The sequence below is a fragment of the Rhinatrema bivittatum genome, chromosome 12 (genome assembly GCF_901001135.1).
Source record: "Rhinatrema bivittatum chromosome 12, aRhiBiv1.1, whole genome shotgun sequence".
Taxonomy (NCBI): Eukaryota; Metazoa; Chordata; class Amphibia; order Gymnophiona; family Rhinatrematidae; genus Rhinatrema; species Rhinatrema bivittatum.
The window spans coordinates 25,877,316-25,901,654 of NC_042626.1; the positions used below are offsets into that span (position 1 = coordinate 25,877,316).

Sequence of the window (24,339 nt, forward strand, 5' to 3'; positions counted from 1 at the left end):
AGTCCCTGGGGGTCCAGCGGGGGTCCGGGGGTGATCTCCTGCACGCGTGACGTCGGGAGCCAGGAACCAAAATGGCGCCAGCGCTACCTTTGCCCTGTCACATGATAAGGGCAAAGGGCCACGGCGCCATTTCTCAACGCAGCCGTGGCCAGAGAGAGAGGGAGATCGCGTCGGGGGACCCCCCCCCCCCACTGGACCCCAGGTAATTTAAAACATTTTGGGGGGGTTCGGGAGGGTGGGGGATTTGTTTTAAAGGTTCGGGGTGGGTTTTAGGGTTTTTCTGGTGTGCCGGTTTTCCCGCCCTACCCCGATTTACAATTTTTAACGATTTTTAAAAAAAAAAAAAAAAACACGACGAAAAGATTTCCCTCCCCCCCAGCCAAAATCGATCGTTAAGACGATCGATCACATGATTCACACCTCTAGAAAGGCTGAAGAGGTTAGGGCTGTTCAGCTTGGAGAAGAAACAGCTGAGGGGGGATATGATAGAGGTCTTTAAGATCATGAGAGGTCTTGAATGAGTAGATGTGACTCGATTATTTACACTTTCGAATAATAGAAGGACTAGGGGCATTCCATGAAGTTAGCAAGTAGCACATTTAAGACTAATTGGAGAAAATTCTTTTTCACTCAACGCACAATAAAGCTCTGGAATTGGTTGCCAGAGGATGTGGTTAGTGCAATTAGTGTAGCTGGGTTCAAAAAAGGTTTGGATAAGTTCTTGGAGGAGAAGTCCATTAACTGCTATTAATCAAGTTGACTTAGGGAATAGCCACTGCTATTAATTGCATCAGTAGCATAGGATCTTCTTAGTGTTTGGGTAATTGCCAGGTTCTTGTGGCCTGGTTTGGCCTCTGTTGGCCTCTGACCCAGCATGGCAATTTCTTATGTTCTTAAACTGAACCCTTTAAGAACATATGCATACATTTCCCCAATGTACATTATATCGGGCAATACGTACTCTCTCATCAAAAATGCCATCCAGTGGCCAAACTTTATTACTACAGGCAAAAACTGTTTAAGAACATGCCATACTGTGTCAGACCAAGGGTACATCAAGCCCAGCATCCTGTTTCCAACAGTGGCTAATCCAGGCCATAAGAACCTGGCAAGTACCCAAAAACTAAGTCTATTCCATGTTACTGTTGCAAGTAATAGCAGTGGCTATTTTCTAAGTCAACTTAATTAATAGCAGGTAATGGATTTCTCCAAGAACTTATCCAATCTTTTTTGAAACACAGCTATACTTACTGCACTAACCACATCCTCTGGCAACAAATTCCAGAGTTTAATTGTGCGTTGAGTGAGAAAGAACTTTCTCCGATTAGTTTTAAATGTGCCACAGGCTAACTTCTTTCTATTTTCTGAAAGAGTAAATAACCGAGTCACATTTGCCCATTCTAGACCTCTCATGATTTTAAACACTTCTATCATATCGCCCCTCAGCCATCTCTTCTCCAAGCTGAAAAGTCCTACCCTACCTTTCGGAGCGGCTTTGGAGGTAACGGGGAAAGCCATCGGACCTTCCCTAGAGCTCGGCATGTGCAAGGTGCACAAGTGTGCACTCCCTTGCATTCGCCAACCCAGGATTTTATAACATGTGCAGCGCGCATGTTATAAAATCGGGTGTACATTTGTGTGTTACCTGTTTTCCTAATTCGTTCTCAGTTCACCCACGTAAGGGATAGGACTTCCAAATCCCCCTAGTTTAACAGACTCCCTTCTCTCCTGTTATCCCCGATGTTTAAAACCCTGTCGATCCGTCTATTTATCTTTATTTTATAACTTACATGTCATCCATACCATAGCAGAAGTAAAGTTTTACACAGCAGGGACCCCAGCGCGCCCCGTGTGCATAAATATTTGTGCTAATTTGAAGTTAAAATCCAGGAATGCCCATGCCCTGCCCATTTTTGGGAATTTTTTATTTGGGCACACAGCGGGAGATATGCATGTACTCGAGTGGCTTTGAAAATCCTCTCAGCGTATGCCAGTTCAACATATTCGCATATTTCCCGGTTTTGGCACATGCCAGGCCTTTAAAATTCACCTTCATTCATTTTAATTATGTGTGTTCCTTTGTAACCCGCCCTGAACTTTGGAGGATGTGAGATATAAGCTCTTTTAAAGAAATAAAGTAAATAAATGAATAAATGACAAATTAAGAGCCTCTGAGGTTCCTATCCTTCAAGATTTTGAGAGCTGCCTTTGTCCATATATTGACTATTAAGTAGTCTATATAACAGTCAACCTATGGGGGTAGGGAGCCACTTAACGTTGGGGGGGGTTCCTAGGCAACATGTCTACTGTATTTATTGGTTAATCCAGCACTTCGTGCATAAAGCTGCAACAATGATCATGTCATCAGTGCTAATGTGCATTCCGTCAATGTTTCCAAAGCACGCCCAGGTCTAAATATAACCTTTTGAAAAAGTACCTTTATCCGGGACTACTGAATGTGTATAGTTCTGCTGATACCTTATCAAGATATATTTGCCCACACCCAACTTATTTGCCAGGTTTCCTCGAAATGCTGACATCCAATTGTTCGGGTCTCTGGTATATAAACACGCCCTTAGAGTTCCATTCTTCTCTTCTTTTATTTCCAAGCTGTTAATCTATGCTGTGAGAGCCCTTTCATCTAGCTGATGATACCAGACACCTTCAAGCAGTCCAATGTCTCTTTCAGAATAACAAAGTCTTTTTCTACGCCTATGAATCACGAGTGATAAATCAGAGTTCACATGAATATGATGCCTCCCTGGAAAACAGCCTAGTTCCTCAAACGACTCAGTGTACATTTGAATCAACAACTCTTTACTTGTTGGAGCTTTGGTCTGTGCCATGTGTATTTTGAATATGAGGTCCATGGCTATGCAAACACATCTGCCAAATAATGGCAGCTTGCTTGGATTGATGAATATGCCCACAGCACCTACAATCATTGGGCCCATGTGCTTGAAACTTTGTCTTCCCTAACACAATATGTACAAGAGTATCAAACAACTCTTCAGATACATCTTGTACTTGGGCTCTGCATATTTCTACAACCTAGCTGACTGTAGTCTGTGATTTTCCAGAAGCCTCTCCTTTAATCTGTCCATGACACTGAACACAATTTTATCTCTGATCTTTAAGTCTTCTTTGTCCCTAAATTCATAATCTCGAGCCTTCGTCTTAATTCTGTTACAGATTTATCAATACTGCCTCATCCAGCTCATGAGTCCAGAACTTGTGCTTTTCAAACACCAAGTTCTTTTTTGATTAACAATAGGTTTTAAATGCCTGCAAGGCCTTTGCTAGGGTTTTCTTGCCAGAGTTTGCATATACATTCTGCATACTGATTTAAATTTCTAAATTCACATCGCTTATGTTATGTAGCATAAAAGTAAGTTTGCTTTCCGTAAACGGTGTTTTCCATAGATAGCAGGATGAAATAGACATGATCTGTGGGGAGTCCCAAGCTGAGGGTTGCAGGGGAGCGTTTCCTGAGTAAACAACGTGGACTCCTACATGAAGAGTAGACTACTGCAAGAACAGGTCACACAAAACTGCTTTTCAAATATACTGTCAGTCCTTGAGATGTACAGACAGTAATGGAATGTAAGGATGTGAATCAATGAGAAGTTGCAGCTTTGCAAATGCCCTTGAAGAGTATTTTACTAAGACAAGCAATAGCAGAAGCCAAAGTCTGACTTGATGAGCTCGGACTAAGTCTGTGATCTGTAGGCTTGCTAAGGTGTAGGAACACTGAATACATTCTGCTATCTAGGTAGACAATGCCAAGGCTTGTTTGGGCCATATGTGATGAATAATTGCAAAGCCTGGTGATGTGGTTGAGTTCACCTCTTGTATTATGTGAAGGCTCTTTTACCGTATAGCATATAGCAGACACAATCCTGAACATTTCTGACATTTATAGGTGTCCTGTAGTGGCCCGAAAAGGCGCTTCATGAGTTGATAAAGGACTATATTCAAGTTCCAAAGAAGCAGAGGCTTCTGCATTGAGAGCGCAATGTGGCATAAGCTCTTTATAAATTTCAATATAGTCAGATGAGTAGGGATGGATTTAGCGTGTACTTGAAACATGGTATGCAGCTAAGGCACTGAGCAGTAGAGATGTGAATCGTGTCCTCGATCGTCTTATCGATCGATTTCGGCTGAGAGGGGGAGGGAATCGTATCGTCGCCGTTTGGGTGTTTAGAGTATCGTTAAAATCGTTAAAATCGTGAACCGGCACACTAAAACCCCCTAAAACCCACCCCCGACCCTTTAAATTAAATCCCCCACCCTCCCCAAATGCCTTAAATTACCTGGGGGTCCAGCGGCACACTAAAACACCCTAAAACCCACCCCCGGCACACTAAAACCCCCTAAAACCCACCCCGACCCTTTAAATTAAATCCCCCACCCCAAATGCCTTAAATTACCTGGGGGTCCGTAGCGGCGGTCCGTAGCTTAAATTACCCCCGGGTCCGTAGCTAAATCAGGGGAAGGGGGAGAGCAGGAAATCCGGCACACTAAATCGTGGTGTCTTCAGCCGGCGCCATTTTGCAAAATGGCCGCCGCAAAATGGCGGCGGCCATAGACCAATACGATTCGACGCAGGAGGTCGTTCCGGACCCCCGCTGGACTTTTGGCAAGTCTTGTGGGGGTCAGGAGGCCCCCCCCAAGTTGGCCAAAAGTTGGGGGGGTTCAGCGGGGGCCCTCGAGCGATCTCCTGCCGCGAATCGTTTCCATACGGAAAATGGCGCCGGCAGGAGATTGACTGCAGGAGGTCGTTCAGCGGGGGTTCAGCGGGGGTTGCCAAAAGTCCAGCGGGGTCCGGAACGACCTCCTGCGTCGAATTGTATTGGTCTATGGCCGCCGCCATTTTGCGGCGGCCATTTTGCAAAATGGCGCCGGCTGAAGACACCACGATTTAGTGTGCCGGATTTCCTGCTCTCCCCCTTCCCCCGATTTAGCTATGGACCCGGGGGTAATTTAAGCTACAGACCGCCGCTACGGACCCCCAGGTAATTTAAGGCATTTGGGGTGGGGGATTTAATTTAAAGGGTCGGGGTGGGTTTTAGTGTGCCGGGGGTGGGTTTTAGGGTGTTTTAGTGTGCCGCTGGACCCCCAGGTAATTTAAGGCATTTGGGGGGGGGGGTTCGGGAGGGTGGGGGATTTAATTTAAAGGGTCGGGGTGGGTTTTAGGGGGTTTTAGTGTGCCGGTTTTCCTGCCCTCCCCCTTCCCCCGATTTACGATTTTTTGACGATAAATCGGAGGAATTGGTATTGTATTGTGGCCCTAACGATTTTTGACGATTTAAAATATATCGGACGATATTTTAAATCGTCAAAAAACGATTCACATCCCTACTGAGCAGTAATTCACTAACTATGTGGCGAAGGCCCAAATCAGAAACAAAAAAAGGGATAAGTATGGGAGTGAGCACCCAGGTTCACAAGAAAATGGGTCCAAGGTTTTATGTTTGCATCATTTGAAATATTTGATCCATTTTTAAGGGATAGCTCCTTCTGGTGAATAGCTTCCTAGTTAGAGTCAAAGTAGCTTTGTTTGCTCAGTGGAAAGAGAGATGTCAACTAGTGAGAGTTTACTATCCAAGACATAAGATTACTGAACAGAAGACATGGACTATAGGGTGTGCTAAGAGGTCAGTAAATTGTGTCTGGACAAAATCATGGTGTATGCTTGATCTATCATCAGAAATGCCCTCTCCTGCAGCAAGACCATCCATTTGCCAATGGATTTCATTCCCTGAGCAGGTGTTATTTGATATTTTGAGACTGACCAGAAAAAACAAACATTGTAGAAGACAGAGTGTTGTATAGAGAAAACTGCCAATGCCTTTACTTGAGAGTTTGCTGTGACTAGCTAGTCATCCAAGTATGGGAAAACTTCAATCCTATGATGGTGCAGGTGTACTGTAAATAGTGTAAGGTATTTGGTGAAGACTGATGGAGTTACCAGGAAGACTAATGGGAGCACCTTGTCTGGTAGTGAAAGAATCCACCTTGAAACAAAGGCAGTTCCAACAGGAAAGATGAATTACATATGAATATATGCATCCCTCAGATTGAGAGTATATATCTGTTCTTCCTTTGGATGTAAAGGAGAATCATGCTAAGGGAATTCATTATGAATTCCTGGCAAAGTAGATATTTGCTCAAGAGCCTGAGAACTAGAATGGGTCTCCATCCTCCTGATCCCTTGGGTATTAGAACTCCCATCTATGCTGGTTCACAGATACTGGTTCTCTTGTTTGTTAGCAAAGAAGCAATTGCACTTCTTGGCACAGCTGCGTCAAGTGAGACATATGTGTATCTTGATTCAAGCAGCGTGGAGGGGATGGTAACTGGTAGAAATGCAACTGGTAACCAGACAACATAGTTTGGAAGCCTTGGAGGTGCTTGGTTACCTGGCACCTTGCTCTAAGAAGATTTGTATTCCGTCTGTCACCAGAATGGAGTTTGAAAGAAGCGCAAAACTGTTGCATACTTCCACATGCTTACTGCATGCTAATGGGCACTTGGCATACACTTAGTGCATATTTCCACATGTTTCTGTCTCACTTATACTGCACATCAATATGCAGGCTCCAGTTTGAACCATATCACTCGACTCCATAGCACTGATAAAGGCAAACAAGGCTACACTGTGGGAGAAGAATCTACTGCCACTGCTGAGAGACAGGCAGTTCTTTTATGCCCTGGAGTTGTGAGCACGGGGCATCTGTCTATAGGCAAAACTCCCGGAGCGAAGCAAAGATAATCTTGGTAAGGAAAAAAACCACACTTTACCACGAAAAGTTTCTTTCTTTTTTTTTTTTTTTTGTAGCATCAAAAGTGCTGCTGAAGGTGCTGTAGTGCAGCTAGGGAACTGAACATAAAAAATCTGAAGAAAACAATTAAAAAGAAACAAAAAATTTAAGAATTATCTGAAGAGACTGAGTACATGTGCGGGTTGGTCTCAGACAAAAAATAGACTAAAGAGGCTCTCGAGGCAATGCCCACGCAGGAACTCCTGTACATGCTCAGTAGAGCTCAAAGCTCTACTAGCTTGGTGAGACAAATCTGTTCAGTGCCAGTGGATGATGTCACCCACAGTTTATGTCTAATTCAGCCCTGCTTATCGACGGAAAATGGCTATTTTCTTGTTTTCTAGCTCTGCATTTGCTTTGGTCATACACTGAGCTGCAATTTCTGTTCCCATTTGTGTCAGTTTTCTCCCATGCTCCCAATTAGCTTTAGTTCTGGAGCTGGCTTAAACTGTTATATCTCCTATCAGAACACTTTAGAGTTTCCTTTTCACCAGCTTGAGAAAACTGTTTGCAGTTCCTCCAGTCTATTTCCCAGAGACCTAGGCTGTCCAGCCACTGGCAGTTAGACTTGCTACCAATAGATCACATTTCTTTTTTTTTTTTTAAACATAATTTTTATTGAGTCAACATGATAAGAACAAATACGTTATGTAACAAAACAAAACAAAATGGAATAGAAACCAAAGGTATTGGCAGGCAGTACAAGCTGATGCCTAGCACTACATGTCTCTTTGTCATTTTTCAATTTTCACCCACCCCCCTATCCCAGTGTCAAACATTCCCCAATCCATCCACACTATTCGCACCTCGGTAATTGAAACCAAGAGCACCAGGCCTCAAATGGAAGGACAATGTCAAGTAAAGGACGAATCAACTGACTGATCTTCCATCTAGAAACCTTGCCCCAGAGCACAAAATAGCTTTGCAGGTATAATACCCTGCAGTTATTGCCCAACTCTTTCTTCCTCATATGTTCTAATGTGGCAGTATGAATCATTGCTTGGTGTCAGTCCCGGAAGACCGGAACATCATCATTGTTCCAACTGGATAAAATTACTTTTTTAGCCAAAGTTAAGAAAAGTACAATGAACCTTTGACCTCCCCCCAGGCAGTGCATTAGCATCGTCAAACAACCAAGCAATCCCATGGGTTAGCAAGAAATAAGAGCATGTCATTGGCAAACAGGCCCAACTTAAGTGATTTCATACCTGCAGGTAAGCCCTGAAAGGAAGGCATACCATGAAGCAGAATAGCAAGAAGTTCAATCACCAAGACATATAAAAAGGGGACAAGAGATATCCTTGGCACATTCCTCTCTCCAAATAAAGGGGGAGGACAACACCCCATTAACCAAAATTTGAGCTCTGGGAGAAACAAATAAGGTTTGCACCCAGCAAATAAACTGTTACCCAAAATTGAACTGTTCCAACACCCACCAAATATAGGACCATTCCACTCTATCAAATGCTTTCTCAGCATCCAACCCTACCAAAATATGCTCCCCCCATCGTGGGTACTCAATGATAAGGTAAGTATGGTTTTGAGTATGTTTGCCAAGGAATGCCTGTGGGATATAAAACCCATCTGGTCCACGGACACTATGGCCTGAATACATTTATTAACCCGGAAAGCTAGCACAGCAGAGAGAATTTTAACATCCTGGATCAAAAGAGAAATGGGTCTATAAGTCCCAGGAGCAGCAGGATCCCTATCCGGTTTTAAAAGAATAATCATCACCAAATTATTCTTAGGAACCATACAGGAACCATACAGCCACTGAGCTTGCTCTGCAATGATTGTTCTATCCGTCGTTGAAAGGTTAAATGCCTCAGGTAGCCAGCGTTCACAGAAGATAAGCAGCTCCTCTCCCTGGATAGTTTCTGAGACATCAATAATGCAAAGATTATTACAACAACTGCGATTTTCTAAGTCATCAAGTTTTTCTTCCAGTTATTTGGGTTTTTTGCGCGAGGTTGGTAAAGGTAGAATTGAGAGTTAAAATGCGATCATCGTGGTCACTCACCCTGTGGTCGATTTCAGCTAAGGACGCATTGTAGTTGTCCGCTTTGTTGGGCAGATCCTCAACCGAAGCTTGAAGCTTCTGGAGCTGATCCGTGATCACTACCGACACAGCACGGGTGAGGTCCTTCAGCACAGCCTCAGATAGGCCTTCCACATGAGGCTCGATGTCAGGCGAAATTTTATTTTTAGGGCTTACCACACAATCTGGCCCTAATCTCCGCGATCTATTAGCCATCCCACTCCATAAAAGGTCCAGGAAAGTAGTAAACACGAAAGGTAAGAGGCTTGGCAGCTAAAAAACATACAAGGGCAATTGAAAAGATTGAAAAAACCACGGTAGGCGCTAAAAAGGCAGGTGATCCCAAAGGAGCAGGGTTGAAGAGCTTCCACTCAGCCCAGCATCATAGCCATACCCGTATACCCCCCCCCCCCCCAAATAGGTCACAGTTCTGATACCATGTTGTGTTTATTATCTAACAAACTAGTAGCTTACAGATTTACTAGAACAGAAACCAAACCACACTGACCTGCAGGAATATAAATGAACAGCTGTTTTATTGCAGAAGGTAAACAGAACTACTACTGAACCTGCAGTGCCTAACAATGTCCAGGTTGCCTTGTAGAGAAACAGAAAGCTGCTATCAGTGGCATGCATTTTAAAAGTGCAGTAGCATGCATTGCAATCAAAACTTAGGTCAGATACAGGGACAAAGTGGCGAGGGAGCACAGTGAATGGGAAATCTGCTAAGAACCAGATTTTTCCAAATGATCATGACCCTGAATCCATAGGAGTACCATGCCAGATGTTATGGATGTTAATTTACAGACTGATGCCACCTTGTGGCTGATTGTTATATTTCACTGTTTTCTACTTTCTGTCTCTCTTACTTTAAACCTTGTGTATAGCTTGCTGAGTAATTCAGCACAACATGGTGCCTGTTCACTAGCAGCATTCAGTTGTAATTATTTCTACATATGAAACATCAGATGATAACTGAGTCATCCAACCAATTCTATCACAAACTTGCAATTTCTACAGCTGAATATGTGTGCGTTAGTCAGCACTTTGATATTGTATCTCCAGTATACGAGCTTAGTATCCAGGTTTATATATTGACAGGGGGCTTAAAAAGCAGTTTCACTTCTATTTATGTTCTGCTGTAAAAAGATTTGTGCTCCTTTCCTCTTTTCCTTGTTCCAAATGTTTACTAGGGTTCACCAAGGATTTTTATTTTACATGAGGAATGTAATTAACTTATATTTTGCAGAGGTTTTTACCCTGCCCTGAATCACAACAATTAGTTCCCAGATAATATGGAGTTTGGATAAACTTGAATTTGATGGAAAAATATCAGCTTTTGGCCAAATTATGTGACATTGTAAGGATTCCTAACTTCACTCAGGCAGTTTAAACTGGATCATAAATCTCCTCTGTCACAGGACTCAGTTTCCCAATTGTTCTCTCCTGACCTCCTTTTAGGTTGCTCTGCCCCAGTAAGTTACGTGGCACAACACCTTAATGCTAAGGAAAAAGTGCATGTTTCATTGAGTTATGTGATTCTACGTGGACCTGGCCCTCTCTTCTGGGATTTCTAGTCCTCAGTCATATGTAAATAAAATAACTACTAATACGAGTCATGGCTATTTAAGCATGCTTTTAATTTTAGGCCCTATTATGCCTTACTGTGATTTTAGGTTTGTTTTCTTATTACTGCGCTCTTTATTTTAGTATTATTTTTAAATTTTGTGGTTTAATCTTTGTATCTATGTTTATAGTGTTATGGTAGGCATCTTTTTGTGTTTTTGTCTAATCTTTTGTATTTAGAATTTAGGTGGGAGTTTAAAGTATTTTGCAAATGAACTGGACTGAGATATAGAATAGGGCTAGTGATTTTTCTTTTATATCTTGCAACCTGATTTTCCTCACTGTTGTGCTGGAGGTGGACCCTTGGCCTGGTGCAGGATTGGTTCGGCCCTCTGAGGGATCCCAGAGGGCGCCTGCCACCAGGAGGCGGAGCACACAAGGAGACTGAGGCAAGCTGGAACTTCACCAATAACAGCCCGGGGTCTCCGCTGGTTGAGCCCCTGGATGCCTGGGCTGCCTGGGCTTAGATGGGCCTCGAGGGGTATCCCGGCGAGGTAGCTGAGAGGTGTGCCCACCAAGAGTAGAGGTGCGTGGCTGTCGATGAACATGCAAGCTAGACCAGAACAGAGAGTACCGGAGACCACGGGTATGAGACAGGAACTGAAAGTCCAAGGTAGGCAGCACCTAGTGGTCTAGCTCAAAGAAGCTAGACCACTAGGTGACAGCGTTGAGGCAGGTGGAACTGGCGGTCACAGGAGGAGCAAGGAGAGTGTCCGAGTGGAGTGCAAGGGTCAAAGCCAGAGTATCCATCCGAGGGTGGTCAGCCAAAGCAAGGGTCAGTTCCAGATATCAGTCCGAGCGTAGTCAAAGGCGAGCAGAGGTCAGTTCAGGGTATCAGTCCGAGCGTGGTCAGAAGCAAGCTGAGGTCAGTACCGGGTATCAGTCCGAGGAGGTACAACCTGGGTTGGACGAAGGAACACTGGAACAAGCAGAGGAACTCGGAAACACTGGAACAAGCAGAGGAACACGGGAACACTGGAACAAGCAAGGAACGCAGGAACGAGGACAGCAACTAGCTCACAACCCGTTTGCCAAGGCGAAGACTGGAGGGTTGAGCCCTGCCTTTTATGCAGGGCTCAGGTGATGTCCTCGGTGGGTGCCGTGGAGCAGTTTCCCGCCATGGTGCCTTTAAAGGTCGGGTTGGTGCGCTTGCGTGGGTGCACCTAGGGGCGAGGCCGAAGAGCCCCGCCATGAGGCCTGAAAGCAGGACAGGACCGGAGACGCTGGAGCTGGGCATCTGGGGCGCAGGTGACTTGCTGCGGCAGCCGGAGAAGAGGGGCCGGGGCCCCCGGAGGAGATAGAGAGGTGAGCAGGCCCGGCTACGGCCTTAGCGCAGCCGGGACGCACAACAGTAGCTACATAAGGTGGGTTTTATGTTATCACTTATTGCTCTATTCTCTGCTCCAGCCTCTCCTCCCTATCCCTGGGAGACCCTTTAGTTGTGTGGGCGCATTGCATGTGTCTGTCCCTAAACACACAGCTGAGAGGTGGAGTTATTTTTGTGGCCCCTCCCAAATAGGGGAGAAGTCTACACTAATCATGCCACAGTCTTACTAATGCTCTACCATCTCCCTGCTGCATTGTAGATGGCCAGTTACATCAGTTCATTTCCTTTCAACATCCATAAATAAAGAACTTAGGAACAGCCATACGCAGTGAAGTGCATCCAAGTCAAATTCTGTGCATTGGGTCCTGCAAACATACCTGCCATGAACACCACCTACTGTGCATGCCTTACGCCTCCACCAAACCACAGTCATTTTTCTATCTTTTTTACATACCTATTAGAAGATCTAACAAGGTATCACTGGCAAAGTACAAGGTCCGGAAATTTGAAGCTGCATTTGAAAGCACAGCTCCTATAATCACATGATACAGACTGTATAGCAAAAGCATTTCCTTTTACAGGGTTTATTATTTTGGCTCAGAGCATTTTAACATTTACAACAGGCTGCTGCAAGAAACACCGGAGGAGAGAACAGGTAAAATTATACCGAAAACAGTTCAAAATTACAAGACGTAGAAGAGGAGAAAATGTCTAGCAGTTAGGATGCAATAACAAAACCAGATTATTCTTTTAAATAGGGAAAGACTGGATAGGCTAAACTCAAAGGAGAAAAAGTAAAAGGACAAGAACAAAGTTAACTAAAAGTAATTTGTAAGAAAATATATTTTTTTTCTTGTCCTCCAGTATAAATGTGGTATTTTTATACCACAACAACAGAAATGTTTTTATTTTATAATGATCCTGGAAGGATTATAGAATTGTAAATCTGTTCTAGCTGTAATATATTTTCTGTCTTGTCTTTACAAGCTGGGCTTGCGCACAAGAGATTTTAGCACATAGAAAACTGAAAAATTTTTCACACTATACTTTTTTGTGAAATGCTAGAAGCAGAAGCGCCATTTGTGCTCACATGCGCGCGTCCATTTAAAATTGTGCGCACATGTCCGCGCATCCAGGCTACTTTATAACATGCGTACATACATGCGCATATGTTATAAAATGGGACAATGCGAGCCGGCAAACACACGCACATGTGCGCCCATGTGCCTGTTTAAAAGTTACCGTCTAAAGCTTTTATTCTTTCTGGGTCTATGGGAAAAATGCTTAGTAGATCAGGCCCATAATATCTGATTTATGCATTAATGCACATGTCCGATAAAATAGAGGCAGTTACAGCCCTAAACACCTTGCTGGGAAAACTGGATGGATCATTTTGGTCTTTATCTACAGCAATTTACTATGTTACTATGATAATCTGTGAAATCTGAATGTGTAGGAAATGCAGAGAAGTAAATCTCTACAGGACACAGCCAGATATATTTATGGAAAGAAAAGAGAAAAGTGCAGCTTGCTGAATATCCTCATATTATTTCACCCTATGCACAACTCCCAAATTCTGCAGAATTGGAACCATTACTGTATGTATTCTGAATATTTAGACTGAACCAGAAAGCTGGTTAATAATATGCACTGTTCCTGTGCAGAATTATCCGATGCATGAAATCATTTTAAATACCCATTTGTTTCAACAGTTTGATTATTCATAACGTTACACACTCACAGCTACTACCCAAAGAGCTTGGAGGGTAACCTTTAAAACAAGAATGGCCACATATGCGCCTGTGGGCGAGAGTGCACATAATTTTGGGCATTTACATGAGTACATTTTGTTTGTGTATTTTCCGTAGCACCTTGTCAGCTTTTACATGCACAATTCAGCATATTTTATAGCCTGTACACTTGAAGGAAATTACCAATTTTATCTTTTAGCCCACCAGTCTCTCTCTAGGCCATCTAGACCCCCCAGTTTACCCAGACCCCTCACTCTGTCGGTATTTGGCTACAAGGAGTTTTATTCTGACTTCCACCTGGTGAACAGCAGAAGTAAATGGGCACAGGTAACAGCTGGACGCGCGTCATGTGTGCAGGTTATAAAATCATTACTTATATACGGAAATGTAGGGCCCCTGCCCCGCCCTTAGCACACCCATTTTGTAAGCACGCTCTGATTTAGTCACACAGCAGTGCTAATTTGGGTGCATGCATCTCTTAAAATTCACCTTAAAGCTTTTCATTTTAAATATATTTCTTCTCTGCTTTAACACCTTTGCATAGTGGTGGAGGCATACTTTAGGTTTGAAATAAAGCACCCCCAAACTCCTGTCCACACCTATTCCAGCCTTGTCTGCACTCCATACCAAACCAAGCTTTGGTTCCGTCCCTACCTGCACTCCATTCCAGTCCGAGCCTTCCTCCTTCAGCTGTACCAGACTGCCCAAGCCTTGCTCCAGCCCCACCCTGCCCCATTCCGAAGGTGCCGTTCCCCCATGCTCCACCCGGACTGGAGCCACAACAGCCAGATTATCCTCCACTCACGAAAAGCCTTCGGTCTTGCAGATCCCTTGTTCTGGACCTCGCTCACACTATACATAAGGTCCCCAACTAATCAAAAAAGATTTTAAAATCACTTTAAAAACAAGTCTATTTTCTGCTGCGTTTTACTTGCCTCATACAACTGGTCAGGCTACCAGTCAGTAAGTCATGCTTGTCTTACTGTACACCCAGACATACTGCCTGAATGCTGATTTCCATCTAGGGTAATAACATCTGCTCAAGCAACAGCCAATTGTGCCTTAGACATCTGCCTGAGATCTCGCGTGTGCTCTCAGCACAGGAGCATTATTTTCTTAGAGAGATCTAAAATGTTTCCATTTCCAGCCCTTTTGGTCATGCCCTGCTTTGGCTGCCTGCCATACTGTGATAGGGTCTATAATCAGGCTTCAGGTTAAATTCTGCTTACTCCTGCAGCTCTCTTTGAAAAAAAACAGCTATGTTTATCATGGTACAAGTAGTACAGGGGCAAAGACCAATGAAACTGATCTGAGATATCCGGCATCAAGGCAAGAGTCATGACATCCATGGCATGATCAGTAAAAGGGACATCCAAAAGATCACTCGCCACCAGTTTGGTAAAAAAAGGCCTCAGGGATAAGAATATAATCAAGACACTGTTAGGGTTTTGAGGTGTTTGGTGGATTCTTAGGTGCTGCAGTGATGACCACTCCCATGGGGAGGAGCCCCATGAGGAACTGCAGTACCGGGCTAGACTCAGATGCACAAACACAGAGATAGTTTTTATTGTACAGCTTGTAGAGTTCACCAGAAGTGGCAGTAGTGAGCAGATTCCTGCAGCAGCAGTCTTGGGTCCTCGGCTGAGGAGACCCATCCCACAATGGTGCTGTAGGGAGCTCCGATGCAGGTTTCCAATGAGGAGCTGAAGGTGAGACAGACTGGTAGATGTTAGATTACTCACACTCTTGTAGCTGTATTGATAGAGTTCCCAGCAGATAGAAATAATGGTAGCAGGCACCAAGGTAGACAACTCAGGCCCTCGAGCAGCGAGTACCTGGATACTGGATAGGCACCTGAAAAGAAGCATAGGGCCCCCGAGGAGCAGGTACCCAAGTTAGTAGAACCCCAGAGGGTGGAGAGAGCTTCCAGCAGCAGCAAGAAGCAGCAGAGCAGCTTTGACCGGACAAATCCAATCCTTGCTAACTCAAAGTCAGTCAGCAAATGGGCAACCTAAATACCCGGATGATGTGATGTCACTCGAGGGGGACACCCCCGAGATACGCGCCAACGCTGGAATAAAGACGTGGGTAGCGCGCGTGCGCACCCTAGGAAGCCCTCAGGTGAATCATGGCGGTATGCCTTGCCACAGCCGTTCCGGGGACGCCGGGGAGCGTGGCAAGCAGACAAGGTGGTCGCCATTCTCCCGAGGCTGGTAGAAAAGCGAATATTGAGGTGAAGCATGTGGGACAAAGCCATCTGAATCTGACGGACGCAACAGACATGAGTAGACATTGTGCACATGGAAGAAAAAGTGTATTCTTGATCAGCCAAGTGCAACAGACGCCAGGAGTCCAATAATTGCAACTCTTGAACACAAAGCCCACCCCAAGGTCAGCTTGATTCTTCTTGGCGGTTTTAGATGACTTACAATCCACTAAGGGGTTATCAACCATATTAAAATCAGCCCCCATGCTAAGACCTTGGCTATCAACATGGATAAAAAAGCTGTGAGAATTGGGGGCATACAAATTTAGGAAGACTACTCTTTGGCCCTGAAGATCCCCCGCCACTAGGACATAACGTCCATTAGGATCAATGTTGTGCCCATCGGTCGCAGACGGCTGGGCCTTCTGTTGCTCAGCTCTCTTCTGCCTAATCCTGCATTACTAGGTAAGATGGCTGCCTCCATCTCTACACGCCAACCCCTCCGGCATCCCTGGACAGGCATGGACGATTGCATTCGCCATTTTACTTCTGGGATTACCTAGGGCGCGCGCTGGCTGGCCTTTTACGTGCATCATGGCGGGAACCTTGGGGGCATCCCCACCGCATGACATCACTACCTATGTGTATTTAAAATCCAGTCACAAATCCTTCTACGAGTTAACAAGGATTCCCCCTTCCTGCTGATTTCGCCTTGTTACAGACTCATGCCGCTCTGTGTTCCTACTTCAGACGACTCAGGTACCCGCTCCTCGGGGGCCTTGCCACGCTCCGAACCTACCCTTCAGGGTCAGCTTGCTTCCAGCTTGGATGCTTAAAGGTACCCGGTCCTCGGGGGCCTTTCTTGTCCCGAACCTCCGTTCCACAGAGGTTCCTCGCTACCATCGTCTTCAGTTTCAGAGTGAGTACCTCTACTCTTCAGCCTGTCTCTGTTTCTCTCTCAACATCTACAGTGTGGATTCACAGCGTACCCCACTCTGTGGACCACTACCGGATCTACCTCTCTCTGGCCTACCATCTGCGAGTGGATTCGCGGCAACCCCGCTCTGCGGACCACTCCCGAGTCCATCTCCATCCATCAACCTGGTGAGAATCCATCTCTGTGTTCCTACGCTACAGAGCACAGACAGAAGACAGCATCTGGGACCCTCCTCCACTGTGCTGAGGTTCTCTGCCCGCTCCTCGGGTCATATTCATCGCTTGCTGTACAATAAAGGCTCTCTTTACTCAGTGTCTGTTGCTACTAAGAGCCAGCCTATCGCAGCAAGTCCCCACAGGGCTCCGCCCTGTGGGAGGAGCCATCTCTTGTTGCGACCAAGGGTTCACGGTTCAACTCAAATTATAACAACCAAAAATCACTCTCTCCTTCGTAAAAGCAAATTTTTATTCATTAAAATGGCCACGCCCCACTGGCAAAAGGTAAAAGAAGAGAAAAAACACTTGCCCACCCAGCTCCGCTGCAGCTTAGAATGTTCACCCTCGTCCAGATGAGTTTCCTGGAGGAAACCAATATGCACCCCATGCCTGTGCAATTCAGTAAGAAGTTCTGTGTGTTTGACAGATGAATGCAGACCATTGACAACAAGTGACAATATTATTTCATTAGACATGTAACCATATGATACAATATAACCCTGCAGCATCAATGGCAATACCGATAGGGAGACATCCCCCCCCCCCCCCAGCCTGAGTCTTCCCCTCTTCAAAAGCAATTCCAAATACACCAGGAACCTCTGGTTTCCCACATCAACACACACAAGTACAACCTTCTAACACACAAACCCAAGCATCCATCCATACACACACCCCCACACCCCCCCCCCCCAAAAAAAAAAAAAGAAAGAAATACCACTCCCACACATAAGAACATAAGAACATAAGAAAATGCCATACTGGGTCAGACCAAGGGTCCATCAAGCCCAGCATCCTGTTTCCAACAGTGGCCAATCCAGGCCATAAGAACCTGGCAAGTACCCAAAAACTAGGTCTATTCCATGTAACCATTGCTAATGGCAGTGGCTATTCTCTAAGTGAACTTAATAGCAGGTAATGGACTTCTCCTCCAAGAACTTATCCAATCCTTTTTTAAACACAGCTATACTAACTGCACGAACCACATTCTCTGGCAACAAATTCCAGAGTTTAATTGTGCGTTGAGTAAAAAAGAACTTTCTCCGATTAGTTTTAAATGTGCCCCATGCTAACTTCATCTCTCAATTCCTAACACACAACAAATATTCTCAACCTGGAAACAAAAGCAGATACTCCTGAAAGCCTGCGAATAGGTGTTCCTTCTCTCCTCGTCCACAGGAAGAGGACCGCTGTCATTCAAGGACTACCGGGGCCTGCAGAAAGAGCTGTAGTGGGCACATAATTTGAAGTGAGGTGGGTGGAAACACTCATGGTCAGCAAGCTACTTATAGAACCAGAGGATCGACTGTAGCATGAACTTTATGCCGCGCTGAAATAGCTGGGTGCAATAGGGAGAAAACGCCTTCCGGGTTGCTTGTACCTTACTCGAAAAATCTGGGAAGACCAGCATCTTAGCTTACAGATGACATCCCGCTTATTGTGAAACGCTTGCAAAATTTTTGTTTTTAATCAGTATAGTTCAGGTATTTAACAATAACTTCCCGCAGCCTCTGTAGATCCTGGCCTCCGGGGCCCAGCTGATGTGCACTTTCCACCAGAATCGGCCTTCTCCTGTGCTCCCGAGTAGCTGTTCCGGAAGTCATTTTTCACAAAAGGACAGTGGTGGACCGACTCAGGCACCCCCAACAATGCGCAGATTGTTACGCCTGCTGCGGTTTTTCCAGGTCGTCGAGTTTTTCTCCTCAAGCGCCCGGCCTTGATCGTGGTCTGTCGCGGCATCAGATTCTAGCACGGCCATGCAGTCCCCGTGGTCTGAGAGCGGGTTGCGCAGCCCATGCAGGGAGGTATTATAGGACTCCACTTGCTCCCAGAGCTCGTCAACAGAAGATTGAATTTGCTGCAATTGATGAGCCAGGGCTGCAGACACAGCACGTGTAAGATCGCAAATTGCTGCATCCGAGAGGCCCTCTGCCCCAGAGGCCTCAAGCGCCATCTTGTCCTCACCACAGCCAGGCTTTTCCACACCGATTCGTTTCGGGCAACCTGCCATTGTGCCGCCAAGTGTTCCGCTCGCGATGCCGCCGCTTTTTTCAGGTTTTTGCTGCTTAAAAGTTTGCGGATATAAGAAAAGCCTGCAGGCCCCAAGGGAGCAAGAGATGTACGTTATCACCACGCACCCCTACTCTACTCATTCTAATGCAGATGGCAGTCTTTCGTGGCACATGGATCATGCTTTGTTTATAGATGTATTTTACTGTTTTAATTTTTTTTTTTTTTTTTTTTTTTTAATTTAAATTTTTATTGGCACATTGTATAATAAACAATACAGTATCAGTAATTGATGATAAAACAATTAAACACTGAACAATAAACTATCAAGTGAATACCTGAGTACCGCAATTTTCTTTTTCCCCCCCTCCACCCCCCCTTATTCCCTAGTAATCCCATTCCCTCCCTCCCCTGCTAATTAAGATCGCTACATGTACTGTGCGAATCGACACTACTAAGCCCATTACTCAGCACAACCAATTCTCTAGCCCATATTCCCCTGTGATCTACTCAAATCTACCTCAGACGACACCAGACCTGAATCAGTCCCCCATGAGCAGTAAGGTACCGCCCCTCAGACCCAAATTTTATAGATGTGTTTAACTATGTTTTAAAATTTTCTTGCCTATTTTATATGATGCTATGATGTTTTTATGTGTTATGAGCACTTTTATTTGTAATCTGCCTTGACCACTTGGAAATGTGCAGAATCTAAGTTCTTCAAATAAATAAATAGGCCAGGAGCAAGCAGCTGTGGTACAAGCAGTTTTGTAATTGTTTGCCCTTAAAGAGCTTTTTGAGGTCTCTTTATCCAATCTTAAAGATATTAAATAATTTCAGACAGTTTCCTTACTTTTTTTCCTTCAGTTTTAGTACTTTGGGGCAGATTTAAACTTCCAAGTCTGAAATTTCATCAGTCTTTTACCGTTTTGTTGAAAAACCAGTACTAGCTAGATTCGTGACATCAACTTTCCTGTGTGGGAAAAAGGCTGAAAGGTCAAGTATATTGGGGGGGGGGGGGGGGGGGAGCTAGTGTTAGGTTCCATAAGAGAATTAATATATTCATCTACCCAAAATGAGAATGTTTCAACTAGGCAGGCATGATGGTCGAATTTGGTCTTTATCAAACAGAATTTACCATGTTATGATTCTTCCTTCTAACCCCATGGATAACCCATTGATCTAGATGGGATAAGATCCATTATCAACTCTTCATTAAATGCCCACTGACTTATTTGTATAGTGACACGAGAACCCACGTCAGTCATTTACTCTACATTCAACCAGAACTGCCTCAACTAAGCTGGTCTCTCTTCATAGTTTAAACTCTCCATCCATCTTATTAATTAATTAATTTATTTAAAAGATATTTATCACCCACCACTCCAATGATCATGGCAAATTACAGTAAAAACAAACATAAAAAAACAGATATAAAAATCACAGAAAAAGGCATGGCCAAAATATGGTAAAAAGAAAACTGGCAAACAAAAAAATCAATAATTTTCATTTCTTAAACAAAAAATGACAGATTGAAAAGGAGCTGAAAGATACTTATCAGTTGGAGAATGCTTGCTTGTAGAGCCAAGCTTTTAAGTTATTTTTGCATACTCTTGCATCAGATATGAGTCTAAGCCACAATAGTGGACCAGCCACTGATATTGCATACTTCCGTACCTCATCAAGGTGGGCTTGTTGCATAAAGGATACGACACGAAGGCCTTTGTTCACTGATCTTAAAGATCTTTGAGGAGTGTATACATGCAGGGTAGTGCCCAGCCATGAAGAGGTGCCATTTGAAAGGATTTTATGGTTAATACATAGTATATCATAATGGATCCGAAAGCGGACAGGTAGCCAGTGCAGCAGAGAGAATAGAATTTATTTCTTGTACTTCATATTAATGTCTTGATATACGAGGCCAAAAAAAAACAGTGCAAAACAAGCACAGCCCACGAATGGACTTGTGTAATATTTGCCTGTTGCAGGCGCAGCCCACAACCAGCAACACCCCCAGATGCCTGCAGCCTCTGGCGCAGCCTTGAAACCAAAACTCCTCTTCATTGTCAGGAACGCCACATGCCACCACCATGCTGCTCATTCTATGGGCCTCCTTAGGCGCTTAAAGGCCCTGTAGAGGGAACCCAGACTGCCAGCACTCCTGGATGATGTCACGTGGCTGAATTATATAAGCCCCAGCCATAAAGCCCTGCATTGCCTCAGCAAAAGATCTCCTGCTCTGCAATGTGTGACTGCATTTTCTGTGTCCTTCACCTCAGCCAGCCTGCCTTGTCTTTTGCCTTGTCCAACCTTCCTGCTTTACCTTCTTCCTTATTTCCAGTCCTCAACTTGCTTGCCTGGTATCAACCTCTGCTACAGCCTCTGACTACGTCTTGCTTGTCACCTGCCCTGATCCCTGGCCCATACCCTTTATCTGTCTGTTTGCTGCTAGCCCTGACTTTGGCTTGTCTCTGAACACTCTCTCTCTGACCTTCCTCAAAACCCTCCTAAGTTCTGCTGGCCCCAGGAACCCAAGGGCTCAACCTATGGGAAATGGGCTTGGTTTAGACGAAGCTTCAGCTAAACTGGGGCGTGTTCATAAGTTGTCAGCGTGGGCCTAGTAGGTTCGCCTACTAGGCTGCACCAACCATATCACAGCAAAAGGGGTCTCAATCATTGCAACTTGTACAGTGCTGAAAATACTTCTTCCTCCTTAAGAACATAAGAACATAAGAAAATGCCATACTGGGTCAGACCAAGGGTCCATCAAGCCCAGTATCCTGTTTCCAACAGTGGCCAATCCAGGCCATAAGAACCTGGCAAGTACCCAAAAACTAAGTCTATTCCATGTAACCATTGCTAATGGCAGTGGCTATTCTCTAAGTGAACTTAATAGCAGGTAATGGACTTCTCCTCCAAGAACTTATCCAAGAACTCCTTGATCTCTGATTCTTAATCACAAGCTCATAGCAGATGCCATACCCTGGGCACACCCATCCTTCCAAATAATAAGAGAAGAACTATGTTAATTTGCACATTGCACTCAGAAGTCTTGTGTAACTCTATGACAATAAATAAATAGCTATCCTAAGCTTGACTCGATAACATTGGCTTGGGCTGGCAACGAGTTATGCAATGTTTCCAAGAAGTACAACGTTACCCATTTTCTGAAAATGTGCTGGGATTCTTTGTTTTTAGAAATGGATCTCATTAATGCCAAAATTCTTATATTTGGGGAGTTAACATTAAAACATGGGAATTTGATTAGAATAGATTCCAGTACTGCAGAGGTGACTTCTGTCATTTTTCAAACGAAGATAAAATGTCCTAGCACTAAAAAGATTTGCCTATCTCTGGTTGAATCCCTTTTTATAACATTAGCATTTATAACATACCTGCTATGTGTTGTGTAAAAAAAAAAAAAGCTTTTATTGTTTATTTTATTTATTTATTTATTGGCTTTTAATATACCAACATTCGTGGGAACATCATGTCGGTTTACAATGTAACAGAAAGGAGGAAAATACATAAAACCAAGGGGGAGGAAAGAGGGAGCAGTTAGAAAAGGAGAGACAAGGAAAGGAAACAGAGGCAGGGAAGGAAAAGAACCAGTGACTGATAGGGAGCCACCAAAGGGTTACAATATAACATGGTAAATATAACGTGGTAAACAGTGCTTTCCGGGGAAGGCACTGCGCTCAACTTTATACAAATGGAGGAACAAATTGAGGAACTCTTATACATTATTTGAGATACTCTTTTACATTATGTAGGATAGTTGAACATATATACACTATATGAATAAATGCACCAAGAAATAAGAAAAGAGGCACTAAATACAACTGAAAAGCCTTTTCTTAGGGATGGGAAGGGGGTGGGGGGCTATGTAAGATCCGATTCAGGGTAGGCCAATTTGAAGAGCCATGTTTTGACCCCGGTTTTAAATTTTCGAAAGCAAGGTTCCAGACGAAGTTCAACTGGCATCGAGTTCCAGAGGGAGGGGCCTGCAATAGATAGGGCTCTCTCTGTGGTGGAGTGGTGAGCACCTGATAATTTGAGTGCTGCCTGGTTCCAGGATATCCACAGCTGATAATAGTTTCCAGTTGACTCCCTCCATACCTTTATCCCAATCCTAACATATTGTGAGTAATGGTTAAGAGAAGAGTACATAGAAAATAGACACGATTTGATTGTGCCATGCTATCTGTAGTTTCACAACCAACTAAAGCTATGTGTTTTGTGACTTTTCACAGCATTATTTATGAACCAAAGCCAAATCCTAGATACCTTGATAATAGTCCTCATTTTGTAATTACTACAGTACAGATTTCTTTAAACTACCTGGCCGACGTTTTCCTAATGCAAGATTTATCAGCTCGTCAACAATGAATTAATTAACAAGGTCTGGCCAGTTGGGATAAAGGTATAGAGGGAGTCAACAGGAAACTACTATCAACTGTGGATATCCTGGAACCAGGCCGCACTCAAATTATCAGGTGGAGGGTTTAAAAAAAAAACCAAAATAATTTTTTTTTACACAACACATAGCAGGTATGTTATAAATGCTAATGTTTTAAAAAGGGATTAAACCATGAGTTGGGCAAACTTTTTTTTTTTTTTTTTTTTTTATACGGGGCCATATTAGTGGTTCTTGCCTGAACCAGGGGCCAGAGGAATGTCCCCCCTGAGGGATCAAGCCAAACAGTGAGGAGGGGTAAGGGGTGTCCTCTTGCAGCTCTGAGAAAGACAACATAATCCCCCCTCCCCCAACCCCTGGTACAGATAGGAGCCAGTAATGTGGCCCTGTAGGGAATGCAATTATTTTATGTTTTAAAGGTAATTTTTTTTTTTTTTTTTAAGGCAACACGGCTTTATTAGCTGCGGCATCTTCTAGGACCCTCCCACTCTTCGCAGCTAGAGACAGTGCCTGAGTCGAGGAGCTATTAGACCAGAGAACCCAGTTTGGCAGAGGCTATTACAGGTTTATACTCAGGGCCGGTGCTTCCATTAGGCAAACTAGGTAGTTGCTTAGAGCACCAAAATTTTGGGGGTGGCAAAATCCTGCCAGAGGAGTGCTGTGCCAGAGCCAATACCATCAAAGAAGGGAGCGCTGAGCTGGAGCCACCTTCGCTGGTAGGAGGGAGTGCTGTGTTCGAGCTGCTGCCACTAAGTTGGGGGGGGGGTGCATAACAGAGGGTTTACCTAGGTCTCCAAATACTCTTGCACTGGCTCCTCCTCTCTCTGCTCCCACACTGGGTGGCCACCACTAATTTTCAGAGCCAGAGGGAGGAACCAGCAGCAAGATTGCTAAAGGATAAAGTGACTGCCACTGCTCCTCCCTTCAGTCGGGTCCAACCCTGCACCTTCTCCCCATTGCGCAGCACTGATCCAGCACAGCTCCCTTG

General features: G+C 44.4%; 1 protein-coding gene across 4 annotated transcripts in view; it reads left to right on the plus strand.

The window, feature by feature from the left end:
• The first annotated feature begins 12,259 nt into the window (after window positions 1-12,259).
• LOC115074405 (NXPE family member 2-like) overlaps window positions 12,260-24,339 on the plus strand; it is a 70,328-nt gene continuing 58,248 nt past the window's right edge. For all 4 annotated transcript variants that reach the window (XM_029573814.1, XM_029573816.1, XM_029573815.1 and 1 more), the window contains exon 1: window positions 12,260-12,473. The gene's annotated coding sequence lies outside the window, so the exon portion shown is untranslated. The remainder of the gene's footprint in view (window positions 12,474-24,339) is intronic.